The following is an 18,783-nucleotide window of genomic DNA, read 5'->3' on the forward strand; positions in this document are numbered from 1 at the left end:
AGGACAAAGGGGAGAGGTCGAAGGAGTGAAAGAGGAGAGGTCGAAGGAGCAAAAGGTGAGAAAGGGGGACAAAAAACGCAGCCACCTACCAGCCAGGCATTTCAAATAATTTTGTTAAGTTCTCAGAATTTTCAACAATTAACTTTTCTAGCACAATTTTACTGAAGACCTAATACGCCATTCGCTCACGCTCAGAAAACAAGTGGTTCTAAATTAGTATCAGAAATAAGTGAAAAAATTACGTTTTTAAAATCCATCAACCATTTAGGAGTGTGCTCCACAAAATCATAGCAAATTATATGCAAATTGCCTTGTCTTTTTTTCCCTTAAGTTTTTCTTTCCAATTTTTTAGTTTTTTGATAAATATGGTGACCAAAGCTTTTTGGTCTGGACATGAACCAAGTTAAATTTCACTGACTACAAAGAGTTGGATACTTGCCTTCATCACTCTTCCTCAAGCACTTCTAAGGTGTACAATCCTTTTAGGAAAAGCTGAAAAGCAAACATTAAGAATTACAAGGTCAGAAACTTAGATGGGGAAACTTACCTTTTATAGATACGCAGTAAACAACTGAAAGTATATCCAACAAAATGTTAATAGCTGGTAGCAAAATGCAATAGCTCATCTCTCACTGGTAGAAGTAGGGTTTGTTTTTTTCTAGTACTTTCCAGTATTTTCTCATTTTTTGAAAGTATAATCAAGAATAATTATAATCAAGAAAGAAAGTATTCTGGAAAAAATATTAACTTAGCACTTAAAGTGGCAAATATTTTAAGAAGCAATAAATATTTTAACACTATCATACTGAATAAGGAATGGATATTCCATTAATTCTAATCTTAAAGTAACATGAAATATAAAACAGGTACATGAAAACATCACAATTTTATAAGTAAATTTTTTTTCAAGTAGTTTCCCATTCTGCATCTGCCATTCTCTATTCAAAGGCAATTCTAAAAATCCTATCTTAGGCCAGGCATAATGGTTCATGCCTGTAATCCCAGCACTTCGAGGCAGGAAGATCATCTGAGCCCAGGAATTCGAGATCAGCCTGGGTAACAGTGACACCCCATCTCTAAAACAATTTTTAAAGATTAGCCAGGTGTGATAGTGCACACCTGTCCCAGCTACTTGGGAGATTGAGGCAAGAGGACGTCTTGAGCCCAGGAACTGGAAGTTACAGTGAGCTATGGTTGCACCATTGCCCTCTAGCCTGGGAGCAAAAGCAAGACCCTGTCTCAATTTTAAAACAACAACAACAACAACAACAAAACACATCTTGGCAATGCAGAGTGACTTACACCTGTAATCCCAGCACTTTGAGAGGCCAAGGCAAGAAGGCTTATTTGAGGCCAAGAGTTCAAAGACCAGCTTGGGCAACACAGCAAGACCCCATGTCTCTACCAAAAAAAAAGGTTTTTATTATTTCTATTTATTTTTACTTTTTAGCTAACCTTCAGTATTCATTAAATTTTTTAAATTACGAACCAGAGCCACCATGTACAACAAAGAATTGGAAGCACTAAATTAAATTTTTCCTGGAAAACTTGCTTCTGACAGGTATTACCAGAGAAGCAACTTAATTAGACAAGTATTTTTGAGACATCTGCCATGTACCTAGCATTATACAGACCAAATAAAGCATATGACCTTGCCCTCAGGAATTCACAATCTAGGACAGAAAATAAAACATCCATACAGGAAATATACAGAAAACAGCACAAAACTACACAAGTGGTGAAGTGTGTAAGAAAGACTGCAATTACCATTAGAAGTCAGGAAGATCAGTTAGAATTGGATTTGTTTGGGAAAGTTTGATGAAAAAAGCAGCAGCTTTTACTGAGCTCTGAAGGATGAGAAGATGGATGAATAAGCAGAAAGATGTGGGCCAACACCTTCAGCCAGCAGGCAGTAAACACAGTATGTTTGGGCATACTGTAAAGAGGTCAGATAGACCATACTGGTGGATACACATTTCTGAATAGGGGAAATAAGATTAAATGGGTAAGCCTGGGAAGTTAAAGAGGGCTTCAAATGTTAGGTAATTATTGAGTATTTATATTAAATTGCATTAAACTGCACTCAGGTGAATATCATCTCTAATCCTCACAACAACCCACAAGATAAGGGGGTTGTTGAAACCAACCAATTTACAGTTGAAAAACCTAAGGCCAAAACAGGTCTACTGACTAAAATTTTGACTTGATTTAACAGAAAACAAAGAGCCACTATAGAATTTCCAGGATATAAGACATGTTTTAGGCCTAACAATCATGTAAGATGCATGAGAGGAGGAAAAGATGATAATCAGAGAAATTAGGTAAGGAACTTTAATAATTTAGAAAAAGATGACAAGGAAGAGCTGAGCCCATTGGTATGGCTGGGAAGGGGTCATAAAAAAGTAAATGGAAAGGAATGAGCACACAAAGTACTGAAGAGTCAACAGGAATTCCTCATACCACTGTAAGAGATGCTAAAAAAGCATCTGATAAAACGAGTATTTACAGTTCTCAGCTGGAAATGTATTACTTAAAAGTACAATTCATCCTCCTGCATCTTATTTCAACAACAATAAAATGTCATCCATACTTCATTTAGCTCCAAAGAAATTTGTTGCCTTTTAGCAAACCCTATGGGCTCCCTCTAGACTGTGTGAGAGCTATTTCCTTGCAACCAGCCTTGGTAAGATGTCCCTTATTCCTTTAGACCTGCTTAAATATTTCTCTACTCTCTCACCACCCTGGCCGAAGATGTTACAACTATGAAATTTCAGTTCTCCTTTCTTTTGCACCTCATTTATGCCACAATAAAATGGAAATGTTTTAACTACCCAAGAAAGCTTCTCTCTCTCTCCTTTGATCCTCTTGAAATCCTTTTTCCTAAGGTCCTTAGTGAAGATCTTATTATGACCACTGTTTCCTATTCATGGCTGTATTTTCATGCTGTCAATAAGTTTTTCTTTTTCAAACATAATTTTAAAAAATCAGTCACGGTTTCTCTCATTCATATATATATATATATATATATAAATGACAGAGGCTTTTTCCATCTGTTAGCATATTCTTAGTTTTTCCTAAATAATTATCTAGCTGAACCAGCCCCACCCAGCAACCCATCACCAAGGAGACAGATACTCTGTTTTAGAATCCAGAAAGAGATATCAAACAACACTGAATTATTAAAGCAATAATAACGTGTGATGAGGTTTCAATTGTATAAAGAATAAAAATACAAAATCAGAGCACATACTTGGAGTCACAGGGTTCCAAGGTTCCTGTACTGTCCAAGAGTGTAAAAACAGCAAGCAAACTGCAGTATGTTTTTTAAAAGTCTATTTATTTAAAAAAATCTAGGCCGGGCGCGGTGGCTCAAGCCTGTAATCCCAGCACTTTGGGAGGCCGAGACGGGCGGATCACGAGGTCAGGAGATCGAGACCATCCTGGCAGTCTGGTGAGAAACCCTGGCATCTCTACTAAAAATACAAAAAAAAACTAGCGAGTAGTGGCCGAGGGCGCCTGTAGTCCCAGCTACTCGAGGCTGAGAGGCAGGAAGAATAAAGCGGGGAACCAGGTGAGCTGGTGAGAGCTGAGATCGGCCACAGCACTCCAGCCTGGGTGACAGAGCAAGACTCCGTCTCAAAAAAAAAAAAAAAAAATCTAAAGTGCAGAACCATGTATATATCATGCTACTACTTTTAAAGGAGTGAGTACATACTGTATATGCACAGACTATTTCATTCTGGAATGGTGGACAGGTAACTGGTAACTAATGTTACTCCGGAGGGAGAACAAACACACTAAATAGAAGGCAGAAATAATTAAAATACTCAAATCCAAAAAAGAAGAGAAAACAAGATTATAGAACAAATAAAACATATAAGAAGCAAAATGTAAGATGTCAAATGTAAATTCAAATAACTCAGTAATTACATTAAATGCAATTGGACCAGAAGACAAAAATTAATATTTTTTTAAATTAATCAAGAATTACACTTAAAATTACAGAAAATAGTTGAAAGTATGGGAAAAAGTCATACTAACAAACTGAAATGCAGCTGCTCTAGCTGTATTAATTGTATTCAAAGTAGACTAAATGCACAAAAGCATTAATACCTACAAAGGTATAATTTATCAGGAAGATGCAACAATTTTAAATTTGTATGCATGTAAATAACATAGCCTCCAAATATATAAAGCAAAACTTAGCAGAATTATAAAAAGAAATGGGAGAAAAAATCCATAATCATAATAAATTTTGTATTCTTCTCAGCAGGTGATAGAACAAATGACTCAAAGGGAGAGGATAGAAATATAGATTTGAATAGCATGAACAAACTGGATCTAAATAGATATTAATATGACACAGCACTCAATAATTACAAAATAGATACTCTTTCAAGCAGAAAGAAATCATTTACAAAAATTGACCATATGTTGAGCCCTAAGGCAAGTCTCACAAATTTAAAAAAACTTAAATGATACACAGTATATTCTCTGACCACAATGTGTACTCCTAAGGTTCAAAAAGAGCTGGGAGGAAATAACTTTTTCCTCCTTTTCTTTTTTGTTTACCTCTATCCCAGCCTCTAGGCAATACAACAGTGATGGAGCAACAGCTAAGGCTAGACAGGCACCTAAAAGCCTCGTCTCTGACCAAAGGAAACAGTCCCAAGAGCATGGAAGAATCCCAGTGCAGATAGGAAGATTAAACCAAACATTCTGACGAACTCTGAAGACTGAATGTAGGTTAGAATCAGAGTGTGAAGTCCTCGACGGCTGCAATCATAGGATAGTTCCCATCCTCTTGTGGCTTTTCCTCCAGGAACCTCAAAAGGCTCTCTAATGCAGGGGGAAGCAGGGAGAAAGTAGAGAACGCTCCTCCATCTCTACCCCTGTGGAACTAAGGAGGGAAGAGCAAGCAACAATGCTAAACCAGTCTATTTCCCTTATCTCCCTGTGGAACAAAAGGCTTAATCAGTAAAGAGCAATTTCTGGTGGAATCCCACTACAGCTGGAGGAAGGAAAGGAGGCTGACACCCAATTTTCACCCCTATCCATCTTCACTGTTTCTCTAAAACAGCAATAGCCCTAATGCAGCGGGAAAGAACTGAAAAAAACCTCAGCTTGAGGATACTATTGAATACCCATAGCAGTTGGGAAAAAGAAGGGAATAGTCTTGTGAAGGCCACACCCCCTAGACCCAGGTTCTACTGTCTGCATAAATATAAGGCTTAACCAGAACATCACAGAACTCCCCTCACCCTCCACTACCTTACTGACAGGCTTTGAGTAAAAACAATGGAATACACCTGAGAGAGCTGCAAGACTCAGACTCTCACGGAGAAACAGCACAAAGGGAAAACCCAAAGCCAAGCAGGAAGACAAGAACAAGGTATTACTGGGAAAATTTGAAGCCTCTCGTTCCCATGGCAACAACAAATGTCAACTCCAGTAACCATAGCAATAATAAACATCAAACACAGACCAATGCCTGAACAGATTAACACAAATCTCCACCCTAAAGGACTTGCAGGAAACTAGCAGTCTTCTACAAGCATATCAAGTATATACCTCAGTATCTCCTGTCATATACAGCACATTCAGCTTTAAACAAAAATTATGAAGCATGGCAAAGGCAGTAATAAAAACACAGCCCAAAGGGACAAAGCAATTATCAGAGCCGGACCCATGTATGACATAAATTCTGGAACCACAAGACAGTAAATTTAAAACATGATTAATATAGTAAAAACTCTAATGGAAGAGGTAGACAACATATGAGATCAGACAGGTAATTTCACAGAGAGAAATGAAAATTATAAAAAATCAAGTGGAAACCAAATTAGAAATAAAGATATAGTAATGACAAATGGCTTTGAGAGGCTTACCAGTAGACTTGAAACAGCTGAAAAAAGAATCAGTAAACTTGAAAATAGGCTAGTAGAAACTACCCAAACTGAAATATAGAGGAAAGAGATTTTCCTTCCTGGAGAACATACAACAGCTGTGGGAGAAGTCCAAAAGAGACAATAGAGAAGAAACATTTGAATGGCCAAGAATTTACCAAAATTAGTGATACGACACTAAACTACAGAGTAAGAATAAGAAACTCTGAAAACAGGCTGGGCATGGTGCCTCATGCCTATAATCCCAGCACTTTGGAAGGCTGAGGCGGGAGGATGGCTTGAGTCCAGGAGACCAGCCCGGGCAGCACAGGGAGACCTGGAGTCCTAAAAGGCAAAGCTAAAAATCAGCAGGAATCAAGGCACATGCCTGTGATCTCAGGTACTTGAGAAGCTGAGGTGGGAGGACTGCTTGGGCCCTGGAGGTCGCAGCTGCAGAGAGCCGTGAGCGTGCCACTGCATTCCAGCCTGGATGACAGAGGGCAAGACCCTGTCTCAAAAAAAAGGTGGGAGGCGAGGCAGGCCCGGATCGAGTCAGGAGTTCCAGAGACCACTCCCACAAGCTAACTCACAGTGAAGCCCGTCTCTACTAAAATGCAGCAGGCGAGGTGGCAGAAGCGCTGCCAGGTCCCAGCTACTCGGGAGAACTGAGACAGGAGAATGGGCGTAAAACCAGGGAGGCAGAGCTTACCCAGTGAGCTGAGATCCGGCCTTGCACGCTTAATAAATGCATGAGACTCCGTCTCAAAAAAAGAAAGAAAAGAAAAGAAAAAAAGAAAAATAGAAATGCAAACAATACCAAAAGGGAACAGGCAGGGGTGGCTCATGCCTGTAATCCCAGCACTTTGGGAGGCGAGGTGGAGGCAGATCACAAGGTCAGGAGTTCAAGACCAGCCTGACCAACATGGTGAAACCCCATCTCTACTAAAAATACAAAAATTAGCCAGGCGTGGTGGTGCATGCCTGTAATCCCACCTACTCAGGAGGCTGAGGCAGGAGAATCGCTTGAACCTGGGAGGCAAAGGTTGCAGTGAGCCGAGATCGCACCAATGTACTCTAGCCAGGACGACAGAGAGAGACTCCATCTCAAAAAAAAAAAAAAAAAAAGGATATCTAGGCATATCATATTCAAAATGCTGAAAGCCAAAGGCTCTTGAAGGCAGTCAAAGAGGGGAAAATATGTTACATACAGAGGAATAAGGATAAAGATTACAATAAACGTACCATCAGAAACTTTGTAAGACAGTGGAGTGACAACTTTAAAGTGCTGAAAAGAAAGCTGCCCATCCAGTATTCTACATCCAGTGAAAATATCCTTCGTAAGTACAAAATAAAGGCTTTCCCCCCAGACAAGCAAAAATAGAGAATACACTGCCAGGAGACCCACCCTATAAGAAATATTAACAGAAGTCCTTCAGGCAGAAAAATATATAAAAGTAAGAAGCTTGAATCTACAAAATGAAGAATAAATGAAGGTAAAGTATATTTTTAATTTTTCATTGCTCTAAAAGATAACTGCTTAAAGCAATAACAATGTACTGGATAAGTACCACACAGGTAAAAGTAAAATGCTTAACAACAGCAGCACAAGGGAAAAGAGGGAAGAACTGGGAACACACTACAACCATACTTTAACTAAATGCAAAGTGGTAAAACACCTGAAAAACTCAGGTTATTTTAAAATGTATAATGTAAACCAAAAGGCAACCACTAAAAACCTTTTTAAAGAAATGTAAGTGATAAGTCAATAGAATAAGTAAAATGGAATTTAAAAAAAAAATCACACCAAAGAAGGCAGTAGGAAAAAAACCACCCAGGCGCATGCCTATAGTCCCAGCTACTCAGGAGGCTGAGGCAGCAGAATTATTTCAGTTCAGAAGTTTAAGAGTAGCCTAGGCAACATGGCAAGACCTCTTCTCTACAAAAAATAGAAAAATTAGCGAGGCATGGTGGCACACACCTATAGTCCCAGCTACTCAAGAGGTAGGAGGATCGCTTGAGCCCAAGAGTTTGAGACCAGCCTGGGCAACACAGTGAGACCCCATATCTACAAATTTAAAAATTCACCAGGCATGGTGGTGTGCACCTGTAGTACCAGCTACTGGGGAGACCGAGGTGAGAGAATCACTTGAGCCTGGGAGGCCTAGGCTACAGTGAACCATAACTATGCCACTGTACTCCAGCCTGGGTGACAGAGAGAGACCCTGTCTCAAAAAAGAAGCAAACAATAAATGCAACAAATAGAGAAGAGCTAGCAAGATGGTAGGTTTTCATCTAATTATACTAATAATCACTTTAAATGTAAACAGTCTTACCAGTTAAAAAACAATTGTCAGACTGCAGGGGGGGGAAAAAAGCAAGACCAGGCCGGGCGTAATGGCTCACACCCATAATCCCAGCACTTTGGGAGGCTGAGGCAGAAGCATCACTTGAGCCCAGGAGCCCAAGACTACCCTGGGCAACATGGTGAAACCCTATCTCTACAAAAATACAAAACATAACTGGGCATGGTGGCATGTGCCTTTTCCAGCTACTTAGGACATTGAGGTGGGATCGAGTGAACCCAGGAGGTCAAGGCTGCAGTGAGCCATGATCATGCTACTGTACTCCAACCAGGATGACAGAGTGAGAACCTGTCGCAAAAAAAAAAAAAAAAAAAGCAAGATCTAGCTATATTTGGTCCACAAGAAGCCTGCTAAGCAAAGATTTAAAAAGGAAAAACATAGAACAATGGAGGAAAAATACCATACAAACACTAATTAATCAAAAGAAAGCTAGTGTAGCCAAATGAATTGCAGGCAAAGTAGATTTCAGAACAAGAAAGACTGTCAAGGATAAAGAGGGGTGATCTGGTTTGGCTCTGTGTCCCCACCCAAATCTCATCTTGAACTGTAATCCACACATGTCAAGGGAGGGACCTGGTGGGAGGTGATTGGATCATGGGGGTGGTTTCCCCATGCTGTTCTTGTGATAGTGAGTTCTCATGAAATCTGATTGTTTAAAAGTATGTGGCAGTTCCCCACCCCACTCCTGCTGCCACGTAAGACATGCCTTGCTTCTCCTTCACCTTCTGCCATGATTTTAAGTTTCCTAAGGCCTTCCCAGTCATGTGGGGCTAAGAGTCAAATTAAACCTCTTTTCTTTATAAATTACCCAGCCTCAGGTAGTTTTTTATAGCAGTGTGAAAATGGACTAACACAGAAAACTGGTACCAGGAATGGGGTACTACTATAGATACCTGAAAATGTGGAGTGACTTTGGAACTGGGTAACAGACAGAGGCTGGAAAAGTTTGGAGGGCTCAGAAGAAGGCAGGAAGATGTGGGAAAGTTTGGGACTTCCTAGAGACTTGTTAAAAGGTTTTTACCAAAGTGCTCATTGTGATATGGACAATGAATCCAAGCTGAAGTGGCCCAAGATGGAGATGAGAGAAATTTATTGTGAACTGGAGCAAAGGTCACTCTTGCTATGTCTTAGCAAAGAGACTGGTGGCATTTTGCCCCTGCCCTAGAGATCCGTGGAACTTTGAATTTGAAAGACATGATTTAGGGTATCTGGTAGAAGAAATTTCTAAGCAGCAAAGCATTCAAGATGTGACTTGGCTTTTTCTGAAAGTGTACTGTCGGCTGGGCACAATGGCTCATGCCTGTAATCCCAGCACTTTGGGAGGCCAAGGCAGGTGGATCACCTGATGTCAGAAGTTCAAAACCAATCTGGCCAACATGGTGAAACCCCGTTTCTACTAAAAATACAAAAATTAGCTGGGCACGGTGGCATACACCTGTAGTCCCAGCTCGGGAGGCTGAGGCAGGAGAATCCCTTGAACCGGGAGGCAGAGGTCGCAGTGAGCCAAGATCGCACCACTGCACTCCAGTCTGGGCAACAAAGTGAGACTCCATCTCAAAAAAAGAATAATAATAATGAAAGCATACTGTCATATGCGTTCACAAAGAGATAGTCTGAAATTGGAACTTATGTTGAAAAGAGAAGCAGAACATAAAAGTTTGGAAAATTTGCAGCCTTACCACCTAGTAGAAAAGAAAAACCCATTTTCTGGGGGAGAAATTCAAGCTGCTGGCTACAGAAATTTGCATAAGTAAAGAGGAGCCCAATGTTATTCTCTAAGACAATGTGGAAAATGTCTGCAGGGCATTTCTGAGATCTTCATAGCAGACCCTCCCATCATAGGTTCAGAGGCCAGGGAGGGAAAAATGGTTTCCTGGGTGGGGCCCAGGGCCCTGCTGCTCTGTGCAGCCTCAGGATATGGCCTCCTGTCTCCCAGCGGCTCCAGCTCCAGCCGTAGATAAAAGGGGCCAACATATAGCTCAGGCCATTGCTTCAGAGGGTGCAAGCCCCAAGCCCTGGCCATTTCCATGCGGTACTGGGTCTGCAGATACACAGAAGAACTGAGGTTTGGGAACCTCCACCTAGATTGCAGAGGATATATGGAAATGTCTGGTTGTCCAGGCAGAAGTCTGCTGCAGGGGCAGAGCCCTCATGGAGAACCTCTACTAGAACAGTGCAGAGAGGAAATGTGGGATTGGACCCCCTACACAGAATCCCCACTGGGACACTGCCTAGTGGAGCTGTGAGAAGAGGGCCACCATCCTCCAGACCCCAAAATGGTAGATCCACCAACAGCTTACACCGTGCATTTGGAAAAGCCACAGGCACTCAACACCAGCCAGTGAAAGCAGCTGCAGGGGATAGACCCTGCAGAGCCAGAGGGGCGGAGCTGCTCAAGGCCTTGGGAGCTCACCTCTTGCATCAGCAAGCCCTGGATGTGAGACATGGTGTCAAAGGAGATTATTTTGGAGTTTTAAGATTAAAGGTTGCCCTGCTGGGTTTCAGACTTGCATGGGGCTTTGCAGCCCCTTCACTTTGGCCAATTTCTCCCTTCTGCAAAGGGGGCATTTACCCAATGCCTGTAACCCCATTGTATCTTGTTAGTAACTAACTTTTTATTTTACAGGTTCATAAGTGAAAGGGACTTGCCTTGTTTCAGATAGACTTTGGACTTGGACTTTGAGGTTAATGCTGGAATGCATTAAGACTTTCGAGAACTGTTGAGAAGGCATGTTTGTGTTTTGAAGTGTGAGACGGTCATGAAATTTGGAAGGGGCTAAGGGTGGAATGAAATGGTTTGGCTGCCTCTGTATCCCCACCCAAACCTCATCTCGAATTATAATCCCCACATATCAAGGGAGGAACCTGGTGTGAGGTAACTGAATTATGGTGGTGGCTTCCCCCATGCTGTTCTTGTGATAGTGAGTTCTCACAAGATCTGATGGTTTTACAGTGTGTGGCAGTTCTGCCCCCGCTCCTGCCACCATGTAAGACATGCCTTGCTTCCCCTTCTGCCATGATTGTAAATTTCCTGAGGCCTCCCCAGCCATTTGGCACTGTGAGTCAATTAAACCTCTTTTCTTTATAGATTACCCAGTCTCTGGTAGTTTTTTATAGCAGTGTGAAAACTAACTAATACAAGGAGCATTAGGATAATAGGGTCAATTCTCTAAGAAGACATAACAATTCTAAATTTGTATGTACCTTAAAACAAAGCTTCAAAATACATGAGGCAAAACTGATAGATATGACAGAAAATAAAGACAAATCTACAATTATAGTAGTAGACTTTTAACTGTTAACCCTCAGTAACTGATAAACCAAGTAAGCAGATTGAGTGGCTCACCACAGTAATCCCAGCACTTTAGGAGGTTGGGGTGGGCAGATCACTTCAGGCTAGGAGTTCAAGACCAGCCTGGCCTACATGGCAAAACCCTGTCTCTACCAAAACTACCAAAATTAGCTGGGTTTGGTGGCATGCACCTGTAGTCCCAGCTAATCAGGAGACTGAGGTGCGGGAATCACTGGAACTTGGGAGGTAGAGGTTGCAGTGAGCAGATAACGTGCCACTGCATTCCAGCCTGGGTGATAGAGTGAGACTTTGTCTTAAAAAACAAAACAAAACACACACACACACACACACACAGACACACACACACAAGTAAGCAGGTAGACGTGACCTCAACAGTTCAGCACTATCACCTAATTTGACCTGGGTGACATCTGTAGGGCACTCCACTGAACAAAAGCTGAATATACATTCTTTTCAAGTACACATAGAACATTCACAAAGATATACCATATTCTGTGTCATAAAAGAAACCTTCAAAATAAATAAAAATAAAAATAATACAAAGTACATTCTCAGACCATAATAGAATAAAACTAAAATCAATAACAAAATATATTAGGAAAGTCCCTCCAAATATGTGGATATTAAACAATACACTTCTAAATAACCCATGATTAAAAGATGAAGTCAAAAGGAAATTTTAAAAATATTTGCAAGTATAGCAGGAAACAGAAAGGAAGTTTATCTACCTTAAAAAATACTTGCAAAGTAAACAAAAATACAACACTATCAAAATTTATGAGATGCAGCTAAAACAGCACTTAGAGGAAAATGTATAGTCTTAATTACATCTTATATTATAAAAAAAGACCTAAAACTGATAACCTAGGCTTCTACCTTGGCACAGTAAAAAAAGAACAAATTAAAACTAAAACAGAAGGAAAAAAATAATAAAAATTAGAGCAGAAATCAACAAAACTGACAAGAGAAACACAATGTAGAAAAACCAATGAAAGCAAAAGCTGGTTCTTTGAAAAGATTGATAAAATTGATGAACTTATAGCCAGGCTATCCAAGAAATAAACAAAGACATAAATTACCAATATTAGGAATGAAGGAGAAAGGACATCAAACTGATCCAATAGATGTTAAAAGAATAATAAAAGATATTACAAACACCTCTATGACCCTAAATTTGATAGCTTAGATAAAATAAACCGATTCCTTGAAATACGACATGAACTACAAAAAATATAGAAGGAAAAACAGATATCTAAATAACTCTATTGAAGAAAGTGAATTTGTAGTTCAAAACTTCCCAAAAAGGAAAACTCCAGACCCAGATGGTTTTAATGGTTAATTCTACCAACCATTTAAATAAGAAATAATAACAATTCTACTCTCTCTTGCAAAAAAGAGAAAGGAACATTTCCCAACTCATTTTATGAGACTAACATTACTCTAATACCAAAACAAAACAGACACCACCAAAAAAACCCACAAAACCTCTGCATGCAGACCAGTATCTCTAATGAACATATATGCAAAAACCTTTAACAAAATATTAGCAAATCAATTACAGCATTATATAAAAAGATAATGCATCCCTGGGTAATGCATCCCTGGATAAATCCCTGGGTTTATCCCAGGGATGCAGGGCTGGTTCACATTCAAAAATCAATGCAGTTCACCATATTAACCAACCATATTAACAGTTAAATAAGAAAACCATGTGATCATAACAATAAATGCAGAAAATGCATTAGACTATTCCAATATCTATTTACGATAAATACTCCCAACAAACTAAGAAAGACAGGAACTCCCTTAGCTTAATAAGGATATCTACCAACAATCTACAAAATCTAGCAATGTATAAAAAGCTAAAAAATCTAGAAATAATAATATTATAGGTGGAAAAACACTGCCATGTTTTCAGGAGTGAATGGAGATACAGAAAGAAACGTACAAAGTGTGGACTAGTATTCCATCTGGCATCCACACAGACGGGGGTCTTTTGGGTAAAACTGAGAAAAATAATTAAATGTTTAAAACCTACAAATCCTAGGTATATGATACATATGCAGGAATAAATTCTAACAATGCCCAACATTAGGTGTTTTTCTTTTCTTACCTTTGTTTTCAGGAACGTACAAATTAAATTCAGAGTTTGCACTAGTAGTTTTCGCCTTGTCTTCCCTGCCTCTTCCATCTTCCCTCACCATTCCTGAAGGGTAACCGCAAGAAAGGTGCTAGGTCATTCTGCCTTGATTCTAACACTATTTGTAGTCTGCATCTTTTGATCTGAAATCCAAAATCTGGTCTAGGCAGGCAGCTGATGGAGAACTGAATCCTTTATTTTAGTTTTCTAACTTAACTGCTGAACTAGTAAGAATTAAAGCTCTTCATTCTCAAAATACTTCCTTCTTTGATGTTACCTGTGACCCAAAAATTAGACCCCTTTGTTATTCCAAAGAAATATCCTGTTCCTTTTTGAAAATGAAATTTAAAAGGTGAAAGAGGGAAAGGATGTCTACAAGGCTTAACATATCTAGAGGACAATCTGTCTGAAGAGCAAAGCTAGATTATGAATCCTAGCCTATTAAGAATGTTCAGGCCGAGCGTGGTGGCTCACGCCTGTAATCCCAGCACTTTGGGAGGCCGAGGTGGGGGATCATGAGGTCAGGAGATGGAGACCATCTTGGCTAACACGGTGAAACCCCATCTCTACTAAAAATACAAAAATTAGCGAGTGGTGGCGGGCGCCTGTAGTCCCAGCTACTCAGGAGGCTAGGCAGGAGAATGGGTGTGAACCGGGAGGTGGAGCTTGCAGTGAGCGGTCAGCCACTGCACTCAGCCTGAGCAGAGCAAGACTTGGTCTCAAAAAAAAAAAAAAAAAAAAAAGAGGAAGGCCCGAGGCCTTGATGGCTCAAGCCTGTAGATACAGCACTTTGGGAGGCCGAAGACGAGGCGGATCACGAGGTCAGGAGATGGGGCCATGCAGCTAACACTGTAAGAAATCCCATCTCTACTAAGAAATACAAAAAGCAGAGCAGGTGAGGTGGTGCCTGTAGTCCAGCTACTCCGGAGGCTAAGGAGCAGGAGAGCAGGCGTAAACCGAGGCCAGGCTTGCAGTGAGCTGAGATCAGCCACTGCACTCCAGCCTGGGAACAGAGGCCGAGACTCCGCCTCAAAAAAAAAAAAAAAAAAAAAAAAAGAGAAAAAGAATGTTCAGCCAGGGCAACATGGTGAAACCCTGTCTCTACAAAAATTACAAAAATTAGGTGGGTATGATGGTGTATCCCTGTAGTCCCAGCTACTCAGGAGGCTGAGGAGGATTGCTAGAGCCCAGGCTGTGGAGGTTGCAGTGAGCTGAGATCACACCACTGCACTCCAGCCTGGGCGATACAGCAAGACCCTGTCACTCTCTCTCTCTCTCTCTCTCTCTCTCTCACACACACACACACACACAGACACAGTGGTAGAACTACTTCCATATGGGCCAGGCCTGAAGTATCATAATTAATATAGATGAGGATTTTAAATATGAACCAATAGCAAGCCACTTGAGCAATCAACAGAAAAAAAAAAGGAAGAAAGAGATATTCTGAGGAAAAAGTACAAATAATCTATAAATATCTCCATGTCTACAGACATTCCCAACTACCCTAAATATTACTTTTTTACTCCCATGAGTAATTACTTATCTCAAAATGAAGGTGAGGAAAGGTATCCAGCTTTCCTCGGAAGTCTATAATTTTCAAATGCTCTTTGAAATAAAGATATATAAATAAATACTATCATTGAAGTATATAAATCAGATATACACTATCAAAACAAATAGTTAATAATCAATGGAGAGAAGGAAAGAGGCAGCATGAAACTGAAACACACTGCATTAGACAATTCAGTTAACCCTCACTGATGTAGAAGTACCTCAGACAAGGGTTGTGACAACTTCAGGAGTTGATAATAGAATGTCCCCAAAGAGCCTAAGTGTCTGCAATGGCAAGAGTCATGAAATATCAGGTAAAATACCGTGAAATTCCACCTAATCTCACCCCCAATAGAAAAATATCACGTCAAGACCAGTCTGGGCAACACAGGGACACCCTGTCTCTACAAAAAAAAATTTTTAAGTGGCCAGGTGTGGTGGCACGCACCTGTGGTGCCAGCTGCTCAAGAGGCTGAGGTGCGAGGATTGTTTGAGCTGGAGAGGTACAGGCTGCAGCGAGCCGTGATCACATCACTGCACTTCAACCTGGGCAATGAAGTGAGACTCTGTCTTAAAAAAAGAAAAAGAAAAAAAAAAAGAAAAACATCAAACATCATGTGAGATATGTGGGGGAAAAAAAAAAGGTCAGAGTCCCACAAATACTTTAGTATTTGGCAGCCAAAAGGGGTTGGGGGAAAAATTCTCTTTTGGGCTGGGCATGGTGACTCACTACTATAATCCCAGCACTTTGGGAGGCCAAGGCAGGCAGATCACTTCAGCTGGGCATAGTGGCACATGCCTGTTGTCCCAGCTTCTCAGGAGGCTGAGGTGGGAGGATCCATTGAACCCAGGAGATAGAGGCTGCAGGGAGCTATGATTACCCTACTTATAGAAGTGAAGTCTTAGCCATGTTTTTCAGATTTTAAAAACCTATCCAATTTATGTTTTCTCCTTCCCTGTAGGTCATTTGAAATGGTTTTGAAGGTAATACATACTTTATGCTTTGCTACACTGAAAATTTATTCAACAGTTCTATTCTTAGTTACTTCTTTCTTGTGCTTCTATTTCATAAGGAGCAACATTTTTCCAACCACCTACTAAGGGAATTTGTGATTTAGCAACATCTTTTACCAACCAGTCATTCACACTCAAAACAAATCTTTCTCTTGACCTCTTTGTTTTATAAGACATTACTAAGCCAGTAGGAGGAAACCCAAAAGTTAAAACAAAAATAAGAAAGATATAATCAAGTTCGGTAGACATTGAAGAATGCTGGCCAGGCATAATGGCTCATGCCTATAATCCCAGCACTGTGGGACGCTGAGGCAGGAGGATCACTTGAGCCCAGGAGTTCAAGACCAGCCTGTGCAACACAGCAAGACCTCAATCTCTACTAAAAAAAAAAAAAAAAAAAAGAAGAAGAAAAATAAGAAAAAAAAAAGGCAGGAGGATCACTTGAGCCCAGGAGTTCTGGCCTGCAATGAACTATGATCACACCACTGTACCTCGTCCTGGGTAACACAGCAAGATCCTGTCGTTCATTCATTCACATATACATAATTTTGAAAACAGAATGCTCTCTCCTCAGTCACGAAAATTGTTTTATTAAACTTCCTATGTTTACTGTAATCAGAAGCAGCCAAAGAAAAAGGACCTTACAAAAGTATGGTAAATAAAAAAAAAAAACAGGTAGTTACAGTGCCTTGGCTCAAACAGATGCTGAATAAACGTTATGTGAACTAATGAGCAAGCAAACATGTGACTACGGAATAAGAAAGAGTTACATTAAAGTCAGAAATATGGTCAAGTTAGAGTGTCCAGTGAAGTGATAATAATTCAGAAATTTGTTTCACAGATTGTATTTTATTTAAGCATACTTACTCCCTGACTTTTAAAAATTGTTTAAGTCATATGCTCCTAATAGTGCTTAGAAATCTATTACAAGAAATTAGTTCTCCAAGTACATATAACGTACTCTTCTTCTTAAGTTTGGCTTCATTCATTAAACCAAATTATTTTGAGATTCATCTAGGTTGTTGACAGTATCAACTGTTCTTTTTATTGCCGAGTAGTATTCCATTGTATAAATACACCAAATTTGTTTATCCATACACTTGACGGATATGTGAGCTGTTTACAGTTTGTAGCTATTACCAATAAAGCTGCTGTGAATGTTTGTGTACAAGTCTTTTTTGTGGATATACAGTTTCATTTTTCTTGAATAATTAGAAATGGAATGGATAAATCCTATGGCATCTTCGTATTTACTCTGAAAGAAAATGCCCAATTGTCTTCCAAAGTAGTTGATCCATTTCACATTCCTATCCTCAGTGTATGGGAGTTCCAGATGCTCCTCCATTCTTGTCACCATGTGACTAATCCTATTCATTACAGCCATTCTAGGGAGCATGCAGTGGTATCTCATTATGGTTTAAATTTGTATTTCCCTAATGACTTATGAGTTTGAGCATCTTTTCATGTGCTTATTTGCCATTTATATTATTTGATGAACTTTATTCAAATTGTTTTCCCCTTTTCTTAAGGGGTTGTCTTTCTATTCTTGAGTTACAATTCTTTGTATCTTCTAGATACACATCCTCTGTCAGATATATGTTCTGCAAATATTTTCTCCCAGCCCAAGGCCTACTTTTTCATTTTCTTAAAGGTCTCTTTCAAAGATTAAAAGTTTTTAATTTTGATGAAATGCAATTTAGTGATTTTTTTCCTTCATACTTCATGCTTTTTGTGTCTTAAGAAATCTTTGCCTACCCCAAGGTCACTAAGATTTTCTCCTCTATTTTCTTTCTGACAAAAACTTTCTGGAGTTGTATGGTTTTAGCTCTTCAAGTTAGGCCTATGATTTATTTGAAGTTAATTTTTGTGTCTGGTGTGAGGTAAGGGTTGAGGTTCTTTGTGTGCTTATGAATCTCCAATTGTTCTAGGACCATCTGTTGAAAAGAGTGAATATATACAGGATAAAAATAACTCCACTTCCATTCTATTTAACCCCTTCTCCTAAAATAAGTCCCCTAGCTTAGATTATGTGAACCATCATTATAAACATTCCTTCGCACACCCTTAGCTTCCTTGGCCTTCTCCTTTCCTTAAACAATTGGCAAAACCCCAATCCTGCCAATCTAACTCTGATTCCACACCTGAACCCTTACAGTTGAAAGTACACTGTACCGTTGAAAGTACAAGAAAATACACAAATCCGTGTCAACCAATGAAACTTTAAATTCATGTCCACTAACCTCAAATGAGCATTTGAGTCTATTCTGTAATCTATGTTTCTCTAGTCTATTCACTCCCATATTCTCATGAAGGACTATTTCACACTTAACTCTCTTCAAATCTAATCCTCCCCTACCTTCATTCCTCTTATGACCTGACTTCCTACATCATAGAAACATTCTGCTACTATGGCTCGCTCCTCTACTAATCGTTGGTCCTTGAGTAAATTACTCGATTTCCAAAATGGAGATAAAAGTATTGCCCATTCTATAATCTTATTGTAAAGAACAAATG

The 18,783-nt window shown here is 39.8% G+C and overlaps 1 protein-coding gene across 12 annotated transcripts in view; it reads right to left on the minus strand.

The window, feature by feature from the left end:
* TMCC1 (transmembrane and coiled-coil domain family 1) overlaps positions 1-18,783 on the minus strand; it is a 254,433-nt gene that overhangs the window by 184,717 nt on the left and 50,933 nt on the right. For 10 of the 12 annotated variants that reach the window (XM_031663096.1, XM_031663097.1, XM_031663098.1 and 7 more), the window contains one exon: positions 440-492. The exons of 1 other annotated variant lie outside the window; for it this stretch is intronic. The gene's annotated coding sequence lies outside the window, so the exon portion shown is untranslated. Of the gene's footprint in view, positions 1-439; positions 493-13,674; positions 13,768-18,783 lie in introns of all 12 variants that reach the window. One more of the 12 variants, XM_031663101.1, reaches the window with a different exon arrangement.

The sequence above is a fragment of the Papio anubis genome, chromosome 2 (assembly GCF_008728515.1).
Source record: "Papio anubis isolate 15944 chromosome 2, Panubis1.0, whole genome shotgun sequence".
NCBI classification, from domain to species: domain Eukaryota; kingdom Metazoa; phylum Chordata; class Mammalia; order Primates; family Cercopithecidae; genus Papio; species Papio anubis.